The 10,620-nt window shown below is 40.1% G+C and overlaps 1 long non-coding RNA gene across 1 annotated transcript; it reads right to left on the bottom strand.

Annotated features, from left to right (window-relative positions):
• Positions 1–610: 610 nt before the first annotated feature.
• On the bottom strand, positions 611–7,830 carry LOC121138440. The gene is made up of 2 exons (XR_005875449.1): positions 7,636–7,830; positions 611–3,253 (listed from the first exon to the last, which is right to left on the bottom strand). It is a non-coding gene; the product is annotated as an uncharacterized LOC121138440 (long non-coding RNA).
• Positions 7,831–10,620: the final 2,790 nt, after the last annotated feature.

The following is a 10,620-nucleotide window of genomic DNA, read 5'->3' as shown; positions in this document are numbered from 1 at the left end:
GAAGATGAAGATGATCACCTAAGTCATGAAGAGAGCCAATGAGGGTCACTGTTCTTTAACTGAAGCTCCAATTTCTTTTCAGGCTGGGTCTCCTCTCTCCACAAAAAACAATAGCTAATAGTTGAAGTTTGTTCTCTCTGACCAACCCTGTACTATCCTGGGTGAGGTCTTTGTATTATCCTCACTTCATAGTAAATGAAACAAAAGTTGAGAGAGATCATGTAACTCAGCTATAGAGTAAATCAAAGGCAGATCTAGGATTAAAGTTTGTTTTTCTAACTCTAAAGTCCCAGTTCTTAACCACTAGCTGGGCAGCTTGCCCTGGAATGTCAAGTAACATGGTAACAAGTGTGTTCACCCACTGAGTAGCCCCCTTCACAGATTACTGATGTTAACAAATTAACTTTCTTAGTTTGCATGACTGATGAGGTTATTTTTAAAATGCAACCATCTACATATGCAAATTCATAAATTGAAAAGGGCAAGTTGCACTATTCACCTTAACAAGAGAAGCAATTCTGAATATTGTTTAACTGGAGTGGGGGATGGTGGAAGTTTTTCAAGTAAATTTCATAAATCTAGGAAGAAGCAGATGACTCATGCAAGAAAATCCATTCAAAGCATCTTTTATTTGCTGTAAGCACACAATCCTCATTTCTGTATACAAAAACATAGTAGGCATTTACAAACAATGCAAACTCTGCATGCGTGCAACCATGGTAGGCATTTACAAACAGTGCAGACTTTCCATGTGTGTACGTTTGTTGAACTAAAGTTTTAGCAAAGCTTGAAAAAAACAAAACACATCTTAAGAGAAAAGAACGCAGAAGGAACAAGCATTCTTAATCTCCAAAACAACTATGAAAGAAAGAACAGGCCCACTGAAGCCTGAAACCCAAGGCTGCAAGTTTTGAGAGACCGGTAAGGAGTGTCCCCTAAACCTTGTCAATGTGTTGACAAATGACTCTGCATTCAGCATGAAAGCTCCTGTGTAACAAGCAGGACATTACCTGTGAATTAACCCAATCCAGATGAAGGTACATTATCAGCCTGCAGATAGCTTTTTTTGCCCAAATGCTGGGCAGGGAACTAAGAATTGCAATTGTCTTGTTTAGCAAAAGTCACAGTGATTTCTCACTTGTATAACAATTATCAGAATAAACTACATTAGGTATAAGCCCACGAGCAGCAAAGTCTGGGGCTGGTTTCTTGGGTAACTATGGTCAATGGAAATGAACTACACCCTCTGCAATTAAGTCTGGCTACCACAGAAGGCTCTTTGCTTTCCTAGACAGTCTGTTCTGAATATGGAGTGCTCCGAACTAATGCTTCTCTGTACCTATTATTAGTCACCAGGTATCACAATAGCAGCCCAAACCTACATATGATACATGTCCATCAAAAAGAAGATCGAGGAAAACAAACTGAAGCTTATGGCATCACACCACGAGTCCCAGAACCTGCAGCTGGTCTCAGGCAGAAGAGAATCGTAGCCTTGCCATGCATCAGCCTTGCTGGGCATCACACCTGAGTTTTCAGATGCCCCCAGTCACTCTGAAGGGATCCAAAGCTACCTCCAGCTGTGAGACTTCCTGTACATTTCTATGACTTTAGTCTCAAAATAAAAATGGGTAAACTTACAGAAAAGCTAACAATGGCTTTTGAGAAGGCACCCAAACAAGAGGTGGCTTAGAAGGACACCTGTCCCACAAACAGGGAGGAGAGCAAGTGGGAGTCCCCGACATTATCTGGTAGGCAGGTTGTGGGCTAGATAAAATCAACTTTAATTTAAAGGAATCTCTAGACAATTTGGAAATGAAGAATTAAAACCAGGTTCCACAACACCATATCGCCGTGTGGCATATCTGAAGCCTGGAGAGTTTAAGCCACGAGCACTTCATCGACCACAGGTTACTCTGATAGAAGGGAAGGATTAAAATGAATCAAGCCAAACTCTCACAAATTCTCTAAAGTACATTGAAACTGCTGGGAATGAGCTGTGATCAGAAATCTCTCTCTCTCTTTCACACACACACACACACACACACACACACACACACACACACACACACACACACACTTCTGTCTACTTTGTAAACCTGAATTCTGAAAAATCCATGAAAAAACAACCCCTCAACCATCTTTCCTCTATGATTGCTATGCTCAGAAGTGCTGCATTTGTTTTGAATGTGTTTGCTTTGAATTTCACACATCTGCTTGAATTTTGAGTATTTGAAATTTTAAATCAGTACATTTAAATTTAGACAACACTAACAGACATGTTAACATGGAACATGGAACTTTCACGGGGCTGTAACCATAGGCAAAGAACTCTAAGCAAATAGAAATGCTGATATTAGGAGAAAATTAGTTTTTTCCAGGAAAAAGTACACCAATTGATCACCCAGTACCAAATAATCCATTCTGAAAACATATAGATACAAGTAACATAGGGACTGAGCAGATTGTATTTATATATTTAGAAATATAAATATATAATTACATATGTAATTTAGGATATATATGCATATATATAATATCAACAATTAAAACAAGAGGTCATGATTTCGAGGAAGAGAAGGGTATGTGCAAATAAGGGTATGGAATGAGGGAAAAGAAAAGAAAAATAATGTGATTATATTTTAATTTCACAAAATAAAATCATTTTAATGAGTTGTTTTTAGAAGTACATTTCTTACCCCTGCTAGTTACTGAGCCATTGTTTGTATAGGGACAAGTCACCTCTTAGGGATTAAAAAACATGGCAGTGGAAAGAATTTTATTTTCAGAATGAGATACATTATTTTAATTTGGTTGTGACTTAAGACTTTTAAAGACCTACACAATAAAATCAAATAAATCTACCATTTACTAGTTCCTTGATGGAATCTGATTGACCCCAATCCAGTGACTGGTGTTTCCATAAGAGAATGACCAAGGGGAATCTCAAACAGTGTTCATTTTGCCTCTTAGAGTCAGTCACAGTAGCCCCTGCTGCATGACTTCTCAGACATGCCCAGTTGCATCTGATAGGTGCTAGAGGCAGGCAGACCCATCTCAACTCCCTCTTTCTTGTACTTGCCCTATTTTTTGTTCCAGTGATGAGAGATGTTCTGGATCTTTTTCATTTTGATCCTCTGATCCAGCATCTTGTACCTTGCAGGATGGTCATCAGTTTTCTTTGGAACTGAAGGTGCATAGGAGCTAGACGCATAAGCAGGGCGTTTAAAGTGACGCAAAGGAGGTTTGATGACTGGAGACCATGGAAAGGAAGACAGAAAACCATTAGCTTCATAGATACTTGCCATAAATATTGTTGTTACCTTCCTCTTCACTTATATATCTCCTCCAAGCCAGAAAGAAGCAAGCAAACAAACAAACAAACACACATAGGATTGGATTTCTAACTGATTGAATAAGCACAACACTGACTTGGTCATTGACTTTAAATCAGTGGTGGCTCAGTATACAAAGATCACTTGGTAATGAATGAATAAAGTCAAGGAAGTGTTTGGGTGTACTGGGATCACATATGGAAGCAAAGTGACTATAGTAGGCAGTGATAAACCTGTTTCCAACAACATTTAGCATTGTGTGCAAGCTTTTGTGGCTGGAAATGTAGCACTTACTCCCAAAGTACTAGTTAAAACCATGTCACTAAGAAAGTACTTGCAAAATAGCTATAAAGGTCTAATACCCAAAATACACAAAGAATCCTTAAAATTTAACAGAAGTAACTAACCCAGTGCAAAAAATGGGCAAAACAATATGAATGGGCTCCTTAGTACAGAAGATAAATATATCAAGGAAGCACAAGGTAAAATGTGAACACTGAAGAATTACAAATAAAACAACAACGGTATTCTACCACATCTTGTATAAAGCTGAAGTCCAAACGCCTTCAAATGATCCTTCCTGATGGGGGAAGGAAAAAATGGTACAGTTGCTTTGAAAGATAGATTAGCAATTTCATGAATCTGGACACAGTCTTTCCCATTAAATGCAATAATTATACTCTCAGGTTTATTCAACTAGTTGAAAACCCTATATCCATATATCCCTTAACTATAAAAAGCCAAGATGACCTTTAATAGGTTAATGGATAAATAAATAGTAATTGGTATATATAGTGGCATCTTTAATTAATAAAAAATAAATGAGTAATCACATGATATGAAGATGTGGACACTTCTTAAGTACACCTTGCTAAGTGAATGAAGTCAGTCTACAAAGACTGTGGCCTCATATGATTTCACTCACAAGATAAGCTTGAAGAAAACAAGACACTAAACTATGGAGACATTGGCTGGGAAAGAATTAAAATGAGGAAAAGGAATTAAATAGGTAAGCAGTGGGAACTCCAGGGCAGTGAAGTCATCTAATGGGAAACTAGTAGATTCTGACACTATTTGTCAAAACTCATACATTCTTATGGGAGGGATCTGTAATTTATGCAATTTAAAAAGGTAATTGGATTGAAGATGTTACAGGAATTCTAGAAGGCAGTGAAGAACAATCTGACTGGATTGCTGGTGTAAGTAACGATGAGCCGGCAGGAAATGAGAGGCAAGAGGGTCACCGTGTAACTTCACATATAAGCAGGTTCAAATAGACCAAAAAGGCCAGAGGAGCTACACACCACACAAGCTATGCATTCTAGTCAATAAAGTCGCTTCTCATACATGGGCAGATTAACAACTCAAACACATTCTATACTTCTCTGAAATTGAAAACCTATGTAAAAGGAGAGCAGATGTTGAAACTATCCAAATGAATGTTAGTAGCTAATCAACAGGAGGTAGCTAATCCACAGGTAATTGATTAGACTTGATGACATCAATATAAATCCATTGTCTTAATAGAGTTATGGATGGCTACATAAAATGATATTTATAGACAGGAGCATTTACATGGCTTAGTACACACACATACATTTCTTTATCAGACCTAGAAAAAATTCCAGACTTTGAAGCTACAACAGCAGAGAACCCACCTTGTATTTTTATTTCAAATACCATTCTCCAGTGAGGGAATCGGGTACTTCCTATAGGAAGAGCTTGTTATAGAACTAGACACAGTATACACAAGGTGGACTTGGAGATCATTATAGAAACATAGAACTCAAAAGTACAAAAAAAAGCAAAAGAGAGAAAGAAAATGAAAAAGGAGTTCCAAATGACTATTAATAGAAATCACTTTGAGCAACAAATCAAAACATGGAGTCAACCACCACCAAAAGTATAAAGTACATAATAATGGGTTACATACAACCTGTGAGAAACCAGATAAATCTACTAGGCATATTGCCAAACAATGTCTATATATCTATGACCCTTAAGGAGGGGACAAGTTGTTAGTGTGAACTGAACATGGTGACATCCTTTCTGTGAACATACAGTCTAATAAGGAACAAAAGAGTAGCCACAGTGAAGAAATGTGACCAATATAACCTCATCCAGGAACCTAGAGTGACATACATCCCGTTGACAGGGCACATCCTTGATTTTATGTAATGGATGTTAATATTTGTGATTTGAAGCAGACGTATATAGTCCCATTCTAGTAGTAAGCAAACAGAAGATAATCCCAATTGGTGGACAGCCACAAACGACCTGACTAGTAAAGCAAAGATCCCAGAGACTGCAGAGCCAAGAGGAGCCTTGGGAAGCATGTTGATGTCATGTGATGTGTCACCCTGGTGATCCTAGAAGAGAGGATAAAGGCACAGCAAGTGACAGCAGGGAGATGTGGATGGACTTAGATGATGATGGAGTGTATCATCTAGCCTGCAGTTCTGTGAGGAGGGAAAAGGACGGGCCACCTTCTGTCTTCCCCTCTGTTCTAGTTTCCCAGGACTCCTTGGTTCCCCTGAAAAAACTGTTTATTAGTGAACATAGGAAGGAAAATTATGTTGTCGGTCAGCACACAGACACACACACACACACACACACACACACACACACACACAAATACGATAATTAGGTGAAAAGTGTAGAGGAGCAGAGTTGGTGCCAGCCAGTTGCCACAGAACCGGCTCTCACTGCAGGTCACTGCACCTTCCCCTGAAGAGCAACGGGAAACAGTGCCTAAGTGAGCGGGGAGGAGTCAAAGCTGAGGGGCGCATCTGTTAAACTCCTAAAACATTTTCTGTGGCACCCTTTCAGCAAATGTCTTCCAGCAGTGAACAAATACCGCCATTTGTGATGAAGCAAAAAGGTTACATGCAGAGGTGGCCAGATGGTTCAATGACCAAAGCTCTACAAGCATTGGGATGGAGTTCACATCCCTAGCATCCACAGAGAAGTCTGTGATGGCTATATAACACACCTGGTTACATAACACACATATTTGTAACTTCAGTGCTGGCAGGCAGAAACATGCCAATCCAAGACTCTCCTTGGCCATTCAGTTTAAAAGGAATGGAAAACTCCAGGTTTTGTGAGAGACCTGTCTCAAAACTATCTCTGGCCTCCACAAATATCTGTTTGACACACCACACACACATATATACCACACATGACACAGTAAGACACAACTGTACCATCAAATAGGATACACTAAATTGTCATGTTTTCAGGTCAGCAAGATGGCTAAGCTACCAAGCCTGATGACCTGCATTTGATCCCTGGAACCCATACAGTGGGAGAAAGAAACTGACTCCTACAAGTTGTCCTTTGACGTCCACAAATGTGCGTGCCATGGCCTGTGCGCACGTGCACACACATGCATGCACACGCGTGCACACACACACACACACGCAGTAAGTAAATAGAAATACTTTTATTTTTTATTTTTTTATTTTTGGTTTTTACGAGACAGGGTTTCTCTGTATTGTTTTGGAGGCTATCGGTCCAGCCCGGCCTCGAACACACAGAGATCCGCCTGCCTCTGCCTCCTGAGTGCTGGGATTAAAGGCGTGCGCCACCACCGCCCTGCTTAGAAATACTTTTAATAAAACACATTGCTATCATATCTTTGAAACATGGGAGAAGTATTTGTTATCAAAAACAAAGGCTCGTTTGATAATATAAAGAAAAATAACTTTGAATCTAAGTTAATTTAGAAATCATCATACTATTTCTTTTCATGTGTATGAGTGCTTTGCCTGCATGTATGTCTGTGTATCACATGCTTGTCTGGTGACCTCAGAGGCCAGAAGAGATCATCAGATTTCCTAGAACTATAGTTATAGACAGTTGTGAGCTGTTGTATGGGAGCTGGGACTTGACTGTGTCTTCTGGAAGAGCAGCCAATGCTCTTAACCTCTGAGATAACTCTCCAGTCCCTAACCTAATCTTATCACACTACAAAACAATTACCATGTGCATAGGAAAATATAAAAACTAAACATTAGCTCATGGCCCTGATTTTGTCTGTGTAGCATTAACATTTGTTTTGATTGACTGATGTCATTTTCTAATACTTTAAATAATTAGCATTCAGTGATATAATTTTACAAAAAAACACAATTAAATGCCCCCCCATGGAATCATCTATCAACAATAACACACCTAAGAGAAAATTTAATAAACCAGTATCCCCTGGCGTTTTCCCACTAGACCCCCAGAAAGTCTTGCTCTACACACTATTTGAAATCTAAGATTAATATTTACCCACTGGTTTCTTAGAACATACACTGTGTGCTGCTGGTGCAATTGAAAAGAACAGGAATTCTTGCCTTGTTGGGCAGTCATGCAGGGTCTACCCTGAACCCTGCGAGTGAGTCACTTCTAAGGAGCATCCTATGTGAACGCTGTTGCTCCTGGGATACTGCCTCTTTTCTTTTTCTTTCCTTTTCCTTTTCTTTCTCCTCTCTCCCTCCTCTCTCTCTCTCTCACTCACTCTCTCCCTCCCTCCCTCCCTCCCTCCCTCTCTCTCTCTCTCTCTCTCTCTCTCTCTCACTCTCACTCTCTCATCTGTTCTCATATATTATCCCAAAGGCAGTTTTCTGATCCCTACCTCCCCTCTTCCCCACTCCTCTGTTTCCTTCAGAAAAGGGCAGTTCTCCCAGGGATACCAACCAAACACAGTATATCATGATGCAATAAGACTACCTAGCTCTCCTCATACAAAGGCTGGACAGGGAAACCCAGTAGGAGGGGAAAAGGTCTCAAAAGCAGGCAAAAGAGTCAGAAACAGCTCCCAGCTCCACATTAGCTACCCCATAGAACACCAAGTGGTACAACTCTAACATGTATATAGAACATATATGCAAAGGACCCAGATCAGACCCATAAAGGCTCCTTAGATGTTAGTTTGGTCTCTATGAGCACCCATGAATCCTGATTATTTGATTTTGTGGGTTTTCTTGTGATGTCTTGACCCCTCTGGCTCCTAAAATCCTTCCCTCACCTCTTCTGCAGGATTCTCCAAGTTCTGCCTAATGTTTGGCTCTGGGTCTCTGCATCTGTTTTCATCAGTTGTTGATGAAGTCCCTCTGATGACAACTGGACTAAACACCAGTCTATGAGTATATGAGACTATTATTAGGAATAATTTCATTGACTTTTTTCTGAATATGTTTCATTCTATCTTAAGTCTTGGGCTATCCAGCCTCTGGTTTCAGGCTCTTCAGGTAGCATCAGGCACAGGATCCCTCTCATGCCATGGGAATCAAGTTGGACCAGTCATTAGTTGGCCACTTCCAATTGTTCTGTACCACCTTTGTCCCAGTACATCCTGCAGGCAGGACAAATTGTAGGTAGAAGGTTTTATGGCTACATTGTTATTCTGATGGTCCCTCTACTGGGTATCTTACTAGGCTGGTTGTTTCAGGCTTCTTAATACCCAAGCCAAAGCTATTTTGGACACACAGTAAGGGTACTCTGTTGTGACATGGTAATAAAATCTTCTCTTGTAGTTAGAATGGGTAAACAAGTCTTCTAGCCACCACCACATTCCCATTCCCAATGCATCTAGAACAAGTATAAGATTGCTATGACTCTAGAGGAGAGAGAAAAGGACTGAGAGCTTCAGATCCAAAGCTGATTTATGTCTTTTGAGTCACAGTCCCTCTCCATATTCCAACTTTTGCAACTCAGCATGAAATCAGCCAACATATTATTGAATTTCCCACTTCTCAGCATGAAGGAACATTTACCATTCGCTGGAATTCTGATTGTCAGAACAAAAACTCCACTTGCTACCAGAGTCCCTACAAATAGCCTGAACCCACTGAGAGATTGGCTCCCCACTGAACTATGAAATAAGTGTGTGCCTGCTGTCACCTCCACTCAGCATGGGAACGAAAGTGGGGGCAGATACGCCCAGTACTGTTTGTATGTACTTCTTGCCTTTTCCCTATGCAGATAGCAAGGTTTTGATGACAGCAGGGCAGGCACAGGGACACCATCTTGAGTATGGGGTGTACCTTTCTTCTAAGGTGTCCCTCTGAAGGGATTTTTATTAATTTTGTCTCATTTCTGGAGTCTTAGAAGGGGCCTGACCTTCCTCATTTTCAACAGCTACACACTCCTTACAGCTGAACCTAAGAGTACAGCTTCCCTCTCTGGATAAAAGAAAAAAATAGGGAACAGAAGCCCACTACCCATATGACTTGCATAAAATGATCATATCAGCTGATGAAGACTTTGAACAAGGTACAGACACCTGTACCTTGGTATTAACTTGGAGGTCACTTTTGAACACTTAGAAAAAACCAACTTAAGATAAAAACTACACGTCATTACCATCATCCTTTATTTTACAATGATACATAATCTTTCATTTTTCATAAGACAATGCTCTTTCAGGAGCTTCACCTCTTATTTTATTTAGCCCTCACTATTTTCATATATACCACAATTCCTCCCTCATAAATAACAACTTTTCTTCTGCTACCAGCACCTTTTATTCTCTCTCTGTCTCTGTCTCTTTCTCTCCCCTCCTCCTCTCTTCTCCCTCCCTTGACCTTTCTACTCTCTTCTCCCAATATACAATTTTTTTCTCCAGAAAACAGATTTAGATTTGTTCACACAAGAAACTGACTCAGCGGTTGAATTGAATTCAGATGTGATCATGATAACCTACATATAATGTCCACTGCCTGTACTAGATACCATGCTGAGAATTTAATGTGAATTAGCTCAACCAGTGCCTCAGTTCACACCTTCCTATAAGCAAACACGAGGCTCATTTCTTTCTCAGGTGTGGAAACTGAGGTTTAATGGATTTATATCACAGCTATGATAAAGGAAGTCTGGAGCCTGGATTCACATCCAAACAGACTTCACATCCTTCCTGGTACACGGAAAATTATCATGGCCCCAAACTTAGCAGTAATAACTGCCATAACAGGCTTAAGATGTCAAGTTATCCCAGCACTCGGGAGGCAGAAGCAGGCGGATCTCTGTGAGTTCGAGGCCGGGCTGGACCAATAGCCTCCAAAACAATACAGAGAACCCCTGTCTCATAAAAACCAAAAAAAAAAGATGTCAAGTTAAAACTACTCATTTAAGCATCACTGTTTGTACGTATGTAACACTTGTGGCATATGCTGAGTGCTGTAGATATAGTAATGATTCTTTAAAACAAAAGCCATCCATCCATTCATCCATCCATGTGTGTATATGGCTCAAGGAGTAGCTACACAAAGATTATGGTGAAGGCCTCTGAAGTAAC

Source organism: Mesocricetus auratus, unplaced genomic scaffold, assembly GCF_017639785.1.
Source record: "Mesocricetus auratus isolate SY011 unplaced genomic scaffold, BCM_Maur_2.0 contig_10908_pilon_obj, whole genome shotgun sequence".
In the NCBI taxonomy this organism is placed as follows: domain Eukaryota; kingdom Metazoa; phylum Chordata; class Mammalia; order Rodentia; family Cricetidae; genus Mesocricetus; species Mesocricetus auratus.
Note: the sequence above shows the minus strand (reverse complement) of the source record. Positions and strands in the feature narration are given on the sequence as shown.